This window comes from Gigantopelta aegis, chromosome 13 (assembly GCF_016097555.1).
Source record: "Gigantopelta aegis isolate Gae_Host chromosome 13, Gae_host_genome, whole genome shotgun sequence".
NCBI lineage: Eukaryota > Metazoa > Mollusca > Gastropoda > Neomphalida > Peltospiridae > Gigantopelta > Gigantopelta aegis.
Window position 1 is genome coordinate 26,413,385 of NC_054711.1, and position 14,086 is coordinate 26,427,470.

A 14,086-nucleotide genomic window follows, 5' to 3' on the forward strand; every position below is an offset into this window, starting at 1 on the left:
CCAGGCCGGAGTACACCCATTTTACACAAAAAGCACTACTTTTGCATGGGCCGGAATTACCACAAACAAGTCTTCAATGTCAACAAGTTACACATGTTTACAAACTACATGCTCTCCCCTGTCACTTCATTCAAATAGTTGCCACTTCATAGCTGTCTGCCATGAAATAATCAGTCAAACAGCAGACTACTTGCGCGGACATATTTCCAGATTTTGGACAACCAAATGGGAAGATAACTGTACTCTGAGGCCTGTTTTACGTGTCAAGAGGCCTCAAACATATGTCAAAATGAAAATATTCGGTTTCCAAAATTGAGACTTCTAGAACACTCTAACAACATCATTCGGGAATTGAAAATAGGTTGTATGTTCATTAGATTCATATTGATTGTGTGAGGCCCCTGCATGCACCAATAGGGAGGCAAATGATTGGACAGGAAGACATTTGTAAAGATATTTTTAGCAATTTTGTTAATATAATAAAGTTTAAAAAGAGAATACAGTGTTAATGGTTTGAATGACAACATTGTGATGTGTACATGAATGAAATGTAGTCCTTTATTAACATGTAGTTCAATATTAAAATGTCCCTGGTAGACCCCAGGGGACCATGTTTGCTATGGAGTTGCCAGCTCTGTACCTGGTCTCCAGGGTTTTATAAATTTTTTCACAGAAAAAAACCCCAAAAATATTTTTTTTAAACTCTGTCGGTTGAGTACTCGTTTGAGGTGCTTGCGTCGCAGGATCGAACCACCTCGGTAGATCCATTCAGCTGATTGTTTTTTTTCTCGTTCCAACCAATACACCACAACTGGTCAAAGGCCGTGGTATGTGTTTTTCTGTCTGTGAGAAAGTGCATATAAAAGATGCCTTGCTGCATTAGATAAAATGTAGTGGGTTTCCTCTGATAACTACGAGTCAGAATTACCAAATATTTGATATCCAACAGCCGATTATTAATTAATCAATGTGCTCTAGCGGTGTCATAGCAAAGCATGAGTTGGAACTACAAGGGAGGTTTCAAGTGGTTAAAACGGTCAAGGGAACACAGCAATTTCACCGGTTAGTTCCAGTGTCTAAGTCAAAGATGCATGCCTACAAGCTGAGCCTGCAGAGTGACCCACCAGAACTAGTATCTGTCCAGGATTCTGAGGATGATATGACAGTTACCAGAGGAGCCTCCCATTGAAGCCAAGAAGCAAAACTATGTTTGTTGTCTGTATGACAATGAGGCATGGGTTGGGCTAGTTGAGGACATTTCAGAAGAGCATGGAGACTTCTTCATTCGTTTCATGCACCCTCACGGACCTTCTAAGTTATTTCACTGGCCAAACGAAGAAAACACTTGTTGGATTAGTGAAGTGGACATCTTCTGTGTCACTGATACACCTTCTATTGCATCTTCTCGACGGATATACTCTCTGAGTAAAAAGGATGATGCTAGAATTGCAAGACTATGGGGGAAGTGGGTGACCGAATGATTCTGTGACTGCTGAACTGTTGAGAAGGCAATGAGGGAAATAGTTTGATATCATATGATCATAGCATGTAGGCCTACAATATATTACTCGGTGTTCAAGAGAGAGGATGATTCCTAGCATCAGGAATTGGTCATTCAGGTTTACTTCAGTATAGCTAATCAGACCTTAATGGCAGAAAAGGTGTTATTTTCATGGACATGCAATATTTTAATGTATATTGCTGCTAAACAAAGAATATTACACCTCTGAAACTTTTATATGTTTTAGTTAACATGTGGGAGATTAAATTTCAAGAAAGGTCATCTCAAGGTCACGTGATCCACAAGGTCAATTTCAAGGTCATAAAAAAGGAAATGTACCCCAACATTCTCCAATCTGAACAATAATGATTTGGAATCCTTGTCAAATTGCCTTTCCAACAATACCAATTTTATGAAGATTGGCCCAGTAGTTCCTGAGATATGAGGGTTCAAAGATTGGTGGCCACGCCCATTTGGCCGAAAATCTCAAAATTTAGGGTGCCGTATCTCCCACATCACTGGTTCAATTGGCCTAAAATTGCTGTGGGATCCTAATCAACAAGTATACCAAGTTTCATAAAAATCTGAGACGGTCCGGTTTAACCCATTGGGTGATTTGACACAGAATGACCCTAGCCAGGTTTTCATATTGAGGGCCGACACTTATTGGGGGAAAGAAAGATGTCACTTAGGAGGGCCATGGCGCACGTGCAGCCTGGATATCTGAACCGAGTCCACGATATCGCACTCAGGCCCGTACGCAGAAATTTATATGGGGGTGCATAATCGAGTTGCAAGGGGGGGGGGGGGTCCGGGAGCATGCCCCCCCCCCCCCCCCCCCGATTTTTTTTTTAAATCTAGAATGCAGGAGATGCATTTTCCTGCATTCTGGGAAGTAAATTTGAAATGTTTCTTTGCCTCAAAATATGCCAAATTTTATACAGAAATTGTAGAAGAAAGGTTATTACCCCATGTCTGCTGCAGTCTGACCAGGCCCTATGCTGTTCGCCATTCAGTCATCGAATTAAAAATGTTTTATGCCTTTAGGGTACACAACAGTTTTGATCACTAATCAATGTTTCGCATGCACAAACTGATCTGGAAGTTCCGAACTGCACGTGTGACAAATACATGGTCTGGTAACAGAAGGTTGTGACTGCTATGTATAGCTGTTATGACCGTCTGTCACTGGACGACTGGTTTTTTATATGACCATAGTTGAAATCTCAAGTTCAGACAGTAGCATAATGATTGTTTGATACAAAGTGTATACTCGGTATCAACCAATCTATTTTGCTTGAGTCGGAGTTTAAAATGTCAGCAAACTGGTACATGTATATCACATCATTGGGTCAACCTAGTAGGAGCGGGTATTGCCACAAATTTTAGTATTGCAATATTTGTTTCTGAAGCAATAAATAAGAATACTAACTATAAATGAACAGAAAAAAAAAATTGCATTTCTTGCCATAACAAAATAAACAAGAAATGACTAGAACATAATGTATCACAACATGTGGACTACTGTACTGACTAGAAAGAGGTAATGGGATAGGCTACATCTGCATGCATGATTCATAACAATACAATTACAGACGACAGGTGTCCAACACATATAGTTGTCACTATAATGAGCACATCCATAACTGGTTCAACAAAGGCCATGGTTTGTGCTATCCTGCCTGTGGGAAGCGCAAATAAAAGATCCCTTGCTGCTAATCGGAAAGAGTAGCCCATGTAGTGGCGACAGCGGGTTTCCTCTCAAAATCTGTGTGGTCCTTAGCCATATGTCTGACGCCATATAACCGTAATAAAATGTGTTGAGTGCGTCGTTAAATAAAACATTTCTTTCTTTTCTTTCTATAATGAGCACATGAGCTTGACCTTGAACGTGGGCCCTGTGGCAACATGGGTGGGACACGGAATGAAACGGACGGAATTACAAAAACTATATACCCCTCGGCACACTTGGGGGTTAGGACTCGGGGTATATGTGCGGCACACTGCCATGTATAGATGCACAATGTTGCTAAATATTATTGAAATTCAGTCGAGGGTTTCAAAAGTTATTGCACCAACATCGAGCTGAACACATTTGCGTGTTGGACATACGGACGGACGTACGGACAAATGTATGTACGTACATACGGACAAGTGCAAGTTACATTGACACACACATATATTTGTGGGGGAAAGAGTTCCTTATTTCCCCCACTATTAGGGTATTGAATTACTGGATTACGAAATATAAACATTATGTTGGTTTTATAGAACAAATTGTTTTAAAAGATATTGTATATAACTATCGCTAACCCTAACCCTAACCTTAAACTAATTCTAACAAATATTTCTTTAAAATCGTTATGGGGAAAATAAGGAAGGCATGCCTTTGTGGGGGCGTAAACATAGGGACATAGTATGGGGCCGTTTTGAACTGGGGTCGTATATTACTGGAGACGTTTTGACCAATCGGATCTTCTAGACTCCCTGGGACCGTTTTGGACAGGAGCCGATTTGACTTGCTTCCTATTGCCTACTGACAAATTAAGATAACATTACTTACACTGTGGTCTATAATCGGGGCTTGGACATAGCATAAAGCGTGCAATTTTAGTGAAACTTACCCGCGGCAGACAGCAGAAGCTTGTTGCAAATGGCACGACAAATTGGCAAGGGAGATAATGAAGTTAGTGTCCATCAGAACGGATCCACGGAAAAATTAACGACATTCGTTACGTTACAGCACATTTCTACTGCGCATTACGACATGGGACCCGCCATAACTACGAAAACTTCATACAGTTCACATCGTCGTACTATTGTTATATTTTTTTTACACATCCACGGACGGACCTCGGCGGACTGGGAGGTGCATACGCACCCCTAGCAACCCCCCCCCCCCCCCCCCCCCGCGTACGGGCCTGGAACTACTTGAACCTTAATTGAATACATGCACGAAAATAAAGTTAAAATTAATGAAACGAATAAATATGTCTTTAGTATAAAGCAAATGCACAAATGAAACATTATCTGTTTCCCCAGCCCATCGAGCCCTTTGTTATCAGTATATTATAGATGGACTAGTTTGGCATCCCCAAAAAGCAAAGACGGCATTTCTAAATTTGTGTGAAAAATACTAAAGACGAAATTGTCAAAATAATGAGACATTGTTATACTACCCATAACATTTTAAGGAAGGTATAAACTTGAAAATAAATCTGTTATATTTTAATACTATCTTTCCTGTATGCTATGTTTGTAAATGTGTGTGGCTCTTGCTTTAGTTGACTGTGGTAACGAAACTGCCGCATCTCTTTTGTTTTAATTTGCCATTAACATATTATGCATGAAAACGCACCATATTTTCATAAATAATGGAATATCTAGAAAATAGATACATAAAACTGGTTATGCGGTATAGGCCAGGGATATATGAATTCATCTACTGGTTTAGGTTTGAGATAACAAGCTGACTCACAAAAAAACCATGTGGATCATTTATTACAAGGAAACAAATATATAAACTAATAATGTAACGTTTTAATGTGAGTCAGTATATAAAAAAGTCATAATGCTGAATTATCAACGAAAATATCAAATATACATAATAGTAATTTATTCTGGCATTGTAACATTAATAGCGGTGCTAATAAAACGAAATCTCTAAATCTTTTTATTATGTCATTCATTTTAATGGATGATGTTATTGCATTGGATTGTTATTCTGCATCTGTTACTTCATTTAGTAAACTTTGTTTTCCAGAACAACAAATATTAGTTATTGTCAAGTTCTCAAAAATATGTATTATAACATAATGTGACCCTGATATTTAGGAATCTGTCCCAACCTAAGTTGATGTTACTAACTTTACTATTAATCATATGCATTATTCTTACCAGATTCTGAGTGAAACAGATTAATTACATTACTTTATTAAAAGGACATTCCTGAGTTTGCTGCATTGTAAGATGTTGCCGACTAATAAAATATTTCTACGATTAAATTTACATATTCAATATATTTTCTTGTTTAGAATAGCAGTGTCTATATAGTCAATGTGTTTCTGGTCGTCTTAATATTTGTAAGAAGCCCAAACTGGATTTTGTCTTCAAATAAAAAAATATATATTAGGAAATGAAATGAAATCTAACCTAGTACAAATATTAGAACGATCGGAAACACGTTTAAAATACAGCCACTAATATTTTATGCAGAAAAATATATTTGATATGTAATTACAATCGTTAAAAAGTCTCTGTTAGTCGATAACATCTTTAAAATTGCAGCAAACTCAGGAATGTCCCTTTAACAAAAACCTTGTAATAACCCCCCTAAATGTCTCCTATATGTGCAAGATTACTTAAAATGTCTTTAAAGATGCATTATAACAATACTTGACGCATTTTGTCCCTAACGTGGAAAGTCATTTGATCTTAAATAATGTGAGGGTGCTGAAGAAATGTTGTCAGCTGATATTTCCATTATCCTTACTTATCCTTTAAATATCAAGATATTTCCATTACATTACAACGCTATGACAGGTTGGTTCCAAGACTGTCAAATGAAACGGAGAAAACATAGCTCTAACAGTTCTTTTATGTAATAGTCTATGGAAACAAGATAAATGGAATCCCAATCCCACAATTATTTAAACAAAATGCCATAAAATTATCTGTTAATTTAGGGTTTTTAATACGTTGGTCATTTCTGTTTTTATGCTAATTTTATGTATATTTTACTGCTTAAAACATTGCAGACTATTCATATATCAACCATGGCATATAGAAAACATAGGAATAGCCACTAATATTGTGAATATATTCCAGTAAGAAGCCAAGATATTGCATTTCCTATTTCAATTGATTCATTGTGGCCATCTTGAATTTCATTATAATATTTCATAGAACCAGGTTAAATGATATCTCATTCCAATGAAATAGAGATTTATGTATTTTTAAATAACAATGTCACCTAGATATCTAGAAGCTGAAATAATAATGTTTTATATAATTTTCTTACAGTTTATTTTGGTATAATATATACTCACGGAAAAAAGTTCCTGTGCATCATTAAAATTTCAGTAGGACTTATATTTTTAAAATTTTTAAATATTGTGATTTACATAGATGTACTAGTTATATGTTAAAAGTACGGTGATCCTCTCCTGCCTTCTGAACCTGAAGTACTATCTACACAATGATTGGTGCGCCGTCGGTGATGACGTAACAGAACAACGTACTGATGTACGGCCATGGTCGTACTTTGTTATCACCTAATCGGTTGCGTTCAGTCCTTCCACTGATTGGCCTTAACTTAGAGATGCATTAGGATGTTAAACGTATCATTTCCAAATGATTCCATATGTGCACCCGCTTAATACTGACGATTTGCTGACGTGGCGTCACGTGTCGACTCCCTAAACATGGAAGATCCCTAGTACCCCTAAACTGTCGAGAACGTCTCCGCAGATATTGCATAGTGTTCTGATGAACACCAATGAATACCAAAATTACTAGCAACAGCGTTTGTGCCGTTGTAACCTCAATCATACCCATCGTTCGAAGGAGTCCATTTTGTGGTAGGCGTGGCATCACACTGACGACGATCAGATACCAACAAAAATATTTTTCTGAGTGATGAGAATCCATATAATAGTTTTAAAGTCCAATGATAAGAAAAATGACGTCAAACAGGAGCACGTTACCAAGAATGCTAGTAATGCAACGTGTGATCACAAAGTATGAATTATAATCTTTAAACGGAGTTGCCAAAATGCCCTGGAAAGTTCGTTTTTCAAAAATATAGACTAATCTAATATTGATGACATCAGTGCTTACACTACCCTAACTTTATAGGCAAATTACTACCTGTTCCACTAATTATATTGTTCTACATTTTTAATACGTTATTCCTGACTAAATTCCGAACAAACATTGTTAATGTAATTAATTTTGCTATTTGTGATGGGTATACCACATATTTTGGCATAGATTGCCTGGACTAATTTTAATGTTTGCAAGGTTAACTGTTCAATTCAATTCAGTTTATAGCATTAATTTAATCGCAAGAACTGCCCTCGATTGTGTGTGTTTCTTAGAGGGAGACATGTTTACAATGGTCAGCTTGGTATTTTTGTGGAAGATTGCCATATAGATAATACGTGTTACTAGCATTGCGTATTAACACCCAGTAGCCGATGTGTCTATCTATCTTTAAATCCATCCATCCATCCACCCATCCACCCATTTATCTATCTATATATCTATATATCTATCTATCTGTCTGTCTATCTATGTATCCATATATCTGTATATTTATCTCTGTCTGTCTATCTATCTATCTATCTATGTTTCTATCTTTGTATCTATCTGTCTATCTCTATCTATATCGCTATCTCTATATCTATCTCTCTATCTGTATATTTGTCTGTCTATCTCTATCTCTTTCGCTATATCTATCTATATCTATCTATTTATCTATCTATGTATATATCTGCCAAAGATGTCATTAAACAAACATTTCTTTCCTTTCCTAAATGGAGATCCATATTTAAAGGGAGAGTAAACACATACTGACACTTTAAGAAAAGAAAAACGCGTAATTTTAGAGTTAATAAAAAAAAACCGTGATTATGCCTGCTAACTGGGGGCAGCCATTTTCTTTTGTTTTTGGTGCGTCCGGAATTCTAGCTTGGGTCGAAGTGACGTCAGTTCCGACCAACTCCTGTATGAACAGTGTAAACAAAGGCAGTCATTTATGACAAGGCGCTTGCTTTTATCAACCTGACTTGTAAAACAACATAAGTGGCTTGATAATATAATAAACTATTTACCTAAATATATTTCAATTTGCATTAATTGAACGAAATGGGGTTATTGTATTTTTCTCTCTTAAAAAGAAGAAGAAAAAAACATATTATTAGGTCTATTGGTAGGGTACGTTGGAGCAAAAACGACAACTCACCATACCCAAGTGATACTGGGAAAGTCTACTTAATCAAGGGTTTTACAGAATTAATTGCAGTAATAAAGCAGGACGGCTGATAATGTCCGTTACGATTTTAGGGGTGACTGCGCGGTTATCCCACAATATCCTGTGATCTTAATAAAACAGGCACGTATTTTTGTGCACCTAGACACAATGACTGGTGACCGTCCAAATATATACCTGCCAATCAGGAACCACTGGTACAGGCCACGGAAAGAAAATACCAATTAACTAAGAAAACACTTCGATTATCATTTCAGTACATGGGTTAATGTAGGGACAAAACAATACAGTTATTTCGACACTTTGACAATGGTGGTTGACCTTGTTGTATTACTACAAATGTATATTTATCTCCTATTAGAACCACATATGTTGATATACCTTGTGATAGTACATCAAATATTGATTCATATTATGTTAATACAACAGATGTACATATAGCTCCTGTTAGCACCACAGATGTTGACTCACCCTGCTATTTAAATGTATATGTACATGTAAATCCATTTAATAATATGCCTATAAATGTCAACCCACCTTGTATCAGTACTACAAATGTATATTTACCTTCTGATATTACCCCGAATGTTGATATATCTTGTGATAGTATACCATGTATGTACATACAGTTCCTATTAGCACCACACATGTTAACCCGCCCTGTATGAGCACTGTCATGTCATGTCATGTCATAGGGTTTTACGTGCACCACGAGCACTGTCAAAACTGATCAACCTTATATAGCTTAATGATTATAAGAAGGTTTTTACACTTGGAAATGATGTGCTTGAAAACGTAAAAGAATATAAATGCCTAGGTCTTACTTTTACTAAACTAAATAAATTAAAAAAACCCAGCTAACTCAAAAGGCAACAAAAGCAATGTACTTTGTTCTGTGTAAATCTAAAGACAATAACTTTTCAGTAGAATGCAAATTAAAACTATTTGACTCCATTGTACTCCCGATTCTCTTATACGGATGCGAAATATGGGGTTACGAAAACATTGATATAATTGAAAATATTCACATAAAAGTCTTAAGACACACCCTACCAGTAACAAAAGACACCCAGCTATTCATGTTATATGGAGAACTAGGAAGAAGACCCCTTAAATTAATTATTCAACAAACAATTATAAGTTTTTGGGCCCGTATCGTATCTGGTAAACAAACAAAATCATCGTTTTTACTGCATGAATTAATCTTACACGACTCTTCTGTAAATGGATATAGTTATAAATGGATAAAAATGGTCGAAGATATATTTAACCAGCTAGGCATGACAAATGTTTGGATGTCACGGAACTTTTCATCCATAAAAATACTTCTTAAGCAAGTAAAATTAAGACAAAATGACCAGTATTTACAACAATGGAATAGTAACATAGCTTTATCATCAAGAGGTAAAACGTACACTATATTTAAAGAAAACCTTAGATTAGAAAAATATCTTATTATATTATATAATATATATTACACAAATTTAGAACATCTAACCATTACTTACCAATCGAAATAGGACGCTGGAACAACACCCCAGTAGAAGATCGAACGTGCACATTATGTAACAATAATGATATTGGAGACGAATTTCACTATTTATTCACATATACTTATTTCACTAATTTCCGTAAACATTTGCTTAAGCCATATTATTATGATAAACTAAGTATGTTGAAATTTAAACAACTAATGACGAATAGCAAAATAGGTGTTCTCAAGAAATTATCTAAATTAATAAAAGAAATTGTTGATAAATACAGTAAGCCCTAAAAGAACACTGGCCTATAATTATTTATAATGTCTATAACTACCCAAGTATACATATATATGTATGCGCGTCTGATTAGCACATTTTGGTAGTAATTATTGTCTTTATTATTCTGTTGTATTTGTATTATATTATTGTCTTTATTACTGTATTGCATTTGTATTAATACCATTGTTCTACTGTCTCCTGTAATCCCTATCTTGTCACTACAGTTTATATATCATGTTCCTCATATGCCGTTGTGTAACGGCCTGAGCGTAATAAAGTTCTGTTCTGTTCTGGTTTATTTTGTACTGAAAAATAATATAAACTTATTGCTGGCTTACTGGGATGGATATTATTACAGAACATTCTAAGACTAATTCCTGATGTGACACGTTAAGTATTACGTAACCACCGGCTCGCAAGAGGGCGTATTCAATGGGATGGTACAAAATATCTGCGCCCGTTATATATAATAGCCGTCACATTTAACCGTTTTATTAATTGACTATAAGATTATACGTGTTGATATTAAGCAATAATGTGCCTTATATATCGTTGAATATGCATACCAGTTCAAAGGCCTTGCGCAAGCATCCCTTTAAAGCGCTTTATTCAACCAGCTACATATTCCATATATCCCATCTGTTAACGATATATCCATACTTGACTGAATTACGATAGTCATTAAAGCAGCAGACTCTAGTTTGAGCCTGTAAAAATGGATACTAAGTTTAGTTAACAGAGAAAAGTTTGTGGTGTTTAAAAGGGAAAATACTGTTTAACAATAACTAGAGCTTGTCTCGTTAAACGTTACTTCTCAGACAAACATGCGTTTTTAGAATTATGAAAAATGGATTTTATGGTATTACAAAAACCTGGATATTCAGAACCATTTCAGGTGTACGAAAATGAATATTCTAAATAATAAAATATTGGTACTACAAATTTAAATTGTCAAAAAAATGGCTTTAATAGAGAACAAAAATACGTCGTAGTGTTTACAGACTAGAGTCTGTCACTTTAATAATGTTAGTGATACTATATCTTTAAACTGATTGCAAAGTGGCTTGTGGTAGCAATCAATCAACCATAAGTTCTTAAGTTCACGTTTTACGTTTTGCAGCTTATCAGCATAATACAATGTACAATCAACCATATGACACAGGCTTAAATCTGCTGAATCAACAGTGTACATTTCAAGTCACTTGATCCGCTCGGCTCTGTTCAGCACCGGTCTACCGATGTACTGATGTGCGGTCCTGTCTTTAAAGGGACATTCCTGAGTTTTTTGCACTTTTTAAGATGTTATCGACTAACAAAGACTTTTTAACGTTTGTAATTACACATCAAATATATTTTTCTGCATAAAATATTAGTGGCTGTGTATTAAACGTGTTTCTGGTCGTTCTAATATTTGTACTAGGTTAAATTTCCTTTTATTTCCTAAAATATAGTTTTTTGGTACGTACGAAATTATTTGAAGACAAACTCCAGTTTGGGCTTCTTACAAATATTAAGACGACCAGATACACATTGAATATACAGGCACTGATATGCTAAGCTAGAAAATATATTTAATATGTAAGGTTATTCGTAGAAATATTTTATTAGTCGGAAGCATCTTACAATGCAGCAAACTCGGTAATGTCCCTTTAAGATTCCCAGATTAACTTTTGAATTGTTGTATTCATTTGGCGGTCCCTACGCGTGCTGTAACCTCACCGTGGTACAGGGGTGTAACATTCTCTTTGAGAATGGCCAATACAGCACAAATTGAAATTGTGAGTAAAAGTCAGTATCTATCTGTGATATTTGTATTATTGCACAGTTCTTTACACTGTTTTTAGTTAAATATTGAATTTTTATATTGACGTTGATCATCACCTTATTTGTTTGCTTTATCATAGTTTGACACCCAATAGCCGATGTATTTTTCGTGCTGGGGTGTCGTTAAATATTCATTCATTCATTCATTTGGCGATCGGAGTGACCTTTGCCTGAAACACAATAGCCGGTGTATTCAATGTACTGGGGTGGCGTTAAACACTCATTCATTCATTCATTCATCCATAGACGGTATGTATTTAAAGAAACACACACACACACACACACACACACACACACACACACACACACACACACTCGTCATAATCAACATTTAACTTAACTAAAACTGTGTCTCAGATGAATTTTAAAATTAACTTTAAGAATTTTTCTCCTCTCAAAATAATTTTTAACATGTTAAGGGTTTTTTTTTTTGTGATAATATTCTAAAAATATTTTAAAATACTGGCCCAGGTTTTCAAAATAGAAATAAATGATTTTTTAAAATATCTCCTTTTTTAAATAATGAATTAATCATGGACACATCAGATTATTTTAATAATGTTTAACTTATTATTCCACATCTAAAGGTGTTATTTAAATTCCCCCCCCCCCCCCCCTCCAGTGCCCCCTTTCCTTTCTCTCCTTTGAATTCCATCTCATTTCTTCCCGATCTGGCAACTCCTCCTATCTTTCAACTTCTTTCGCTGTCCACCTCCACATCCCAGTCCTTATCTCTCCAACCGCGACATGTGCTTGTCTCTTGTGGCTATCTGTGCCACACACCTGTTCCCCATCAGCTTTTAGCTGTGGGCTTAGTCTGACCACTTCGGGGAGTGTTCAGTAGTTACTTCTGGCATTGTTAAGAGGCACTTGTAACCACCTACTATGCACCCCTATTACCGGCGGTCAATAGTTAGTGCCGTGGGTCAGACCAGCTTTATTAGCGGCAGAGGACGAGGATGCCAGGTGGGTGCAGGGATATACACAGAGACTGCACCCGTGGAGGAAGTTGAGACAGGTAGGCGATGGTGTGGACAGCTCAGAAGACAGAGTCGGAGGAAATTGACAGAAAGGGTCGAAACAGATTGAAATCGTGGGAGAAATTGGAAAGTTTTTTTATATTAAGATAACGAGAATGGTAGGCAGAGGGTGATAGATGAGAAAGATGAATGAATGTGTGAGCCAGCTTTGACGGGATTTGAACCACTGTCGTCAGCTTGATTGTCCAGCAGCTTATCCACTAGACCACGGAGCTCACTATTTAACATAGTGGTTTTGTTTCCTGGACCCCGTTCTACGACGCGATCGTAGTACTAAGATCACCTTAAGTGCATACGGTAGTTATACAGTTACGGTGATCTTAACGCTAAGGTCGCTTCGTGGAAACGGGCTCTCCTAAATTATGTTAATTTATAATAATGAAAGATATGCTATTAACTATACAGTACTTCGTATAAATATTGATGTGCTTTTATATATATATATATATATATATATATATATATATATATATATATATATATATATATATATATATATATATATATATATATATATATACACACCGTATTTCGTATAATTATAGACGTGCCATTATCTATACAATAATTTATGTAAGTACAGATGTGGTATTGTCTATACCGTACTATACCGTATAATCAAAGAAGTCCTATTAGCTATACAGTATTTCGTATAATTACACACGTGGTATTGCCAATACCGTACAATCAAAGAGATACTATATTATCTACACCGTACTTCGTAAATCAAAAAGGTACTGTTATCTAAACGTATTTCGTATACTTACAGGTGTCATATTGTCTACACCGTACTTCGTACAATTAAAGAGGTACTATTGTCTATACCGTATTTTGTATAATTACAGGTGTCATATTGTCTACACTGTACTTCAAAGAGGTACTATTGTCTATATGTATTTCGTATAATTACAGGTGTCATATTGTCTACACCGTACTTCGTACCATTAAAGAGGTACTATTGTCTATACCG

General features: G+C 35.8%; 1 protein-coding gene across 1 annotated transcript in view; it reads left to right on the plus strand.

The window, feature by feature from the left end:
* Nucleotides 1-14,086, plus strand: part of LOC121387392 (organic cation transporter protein-like) — a 43,990-nt gene that overhangs the window by 1,811 nt on the left and 28,093 nt on the right. The window lies entirely within an intron of this gene.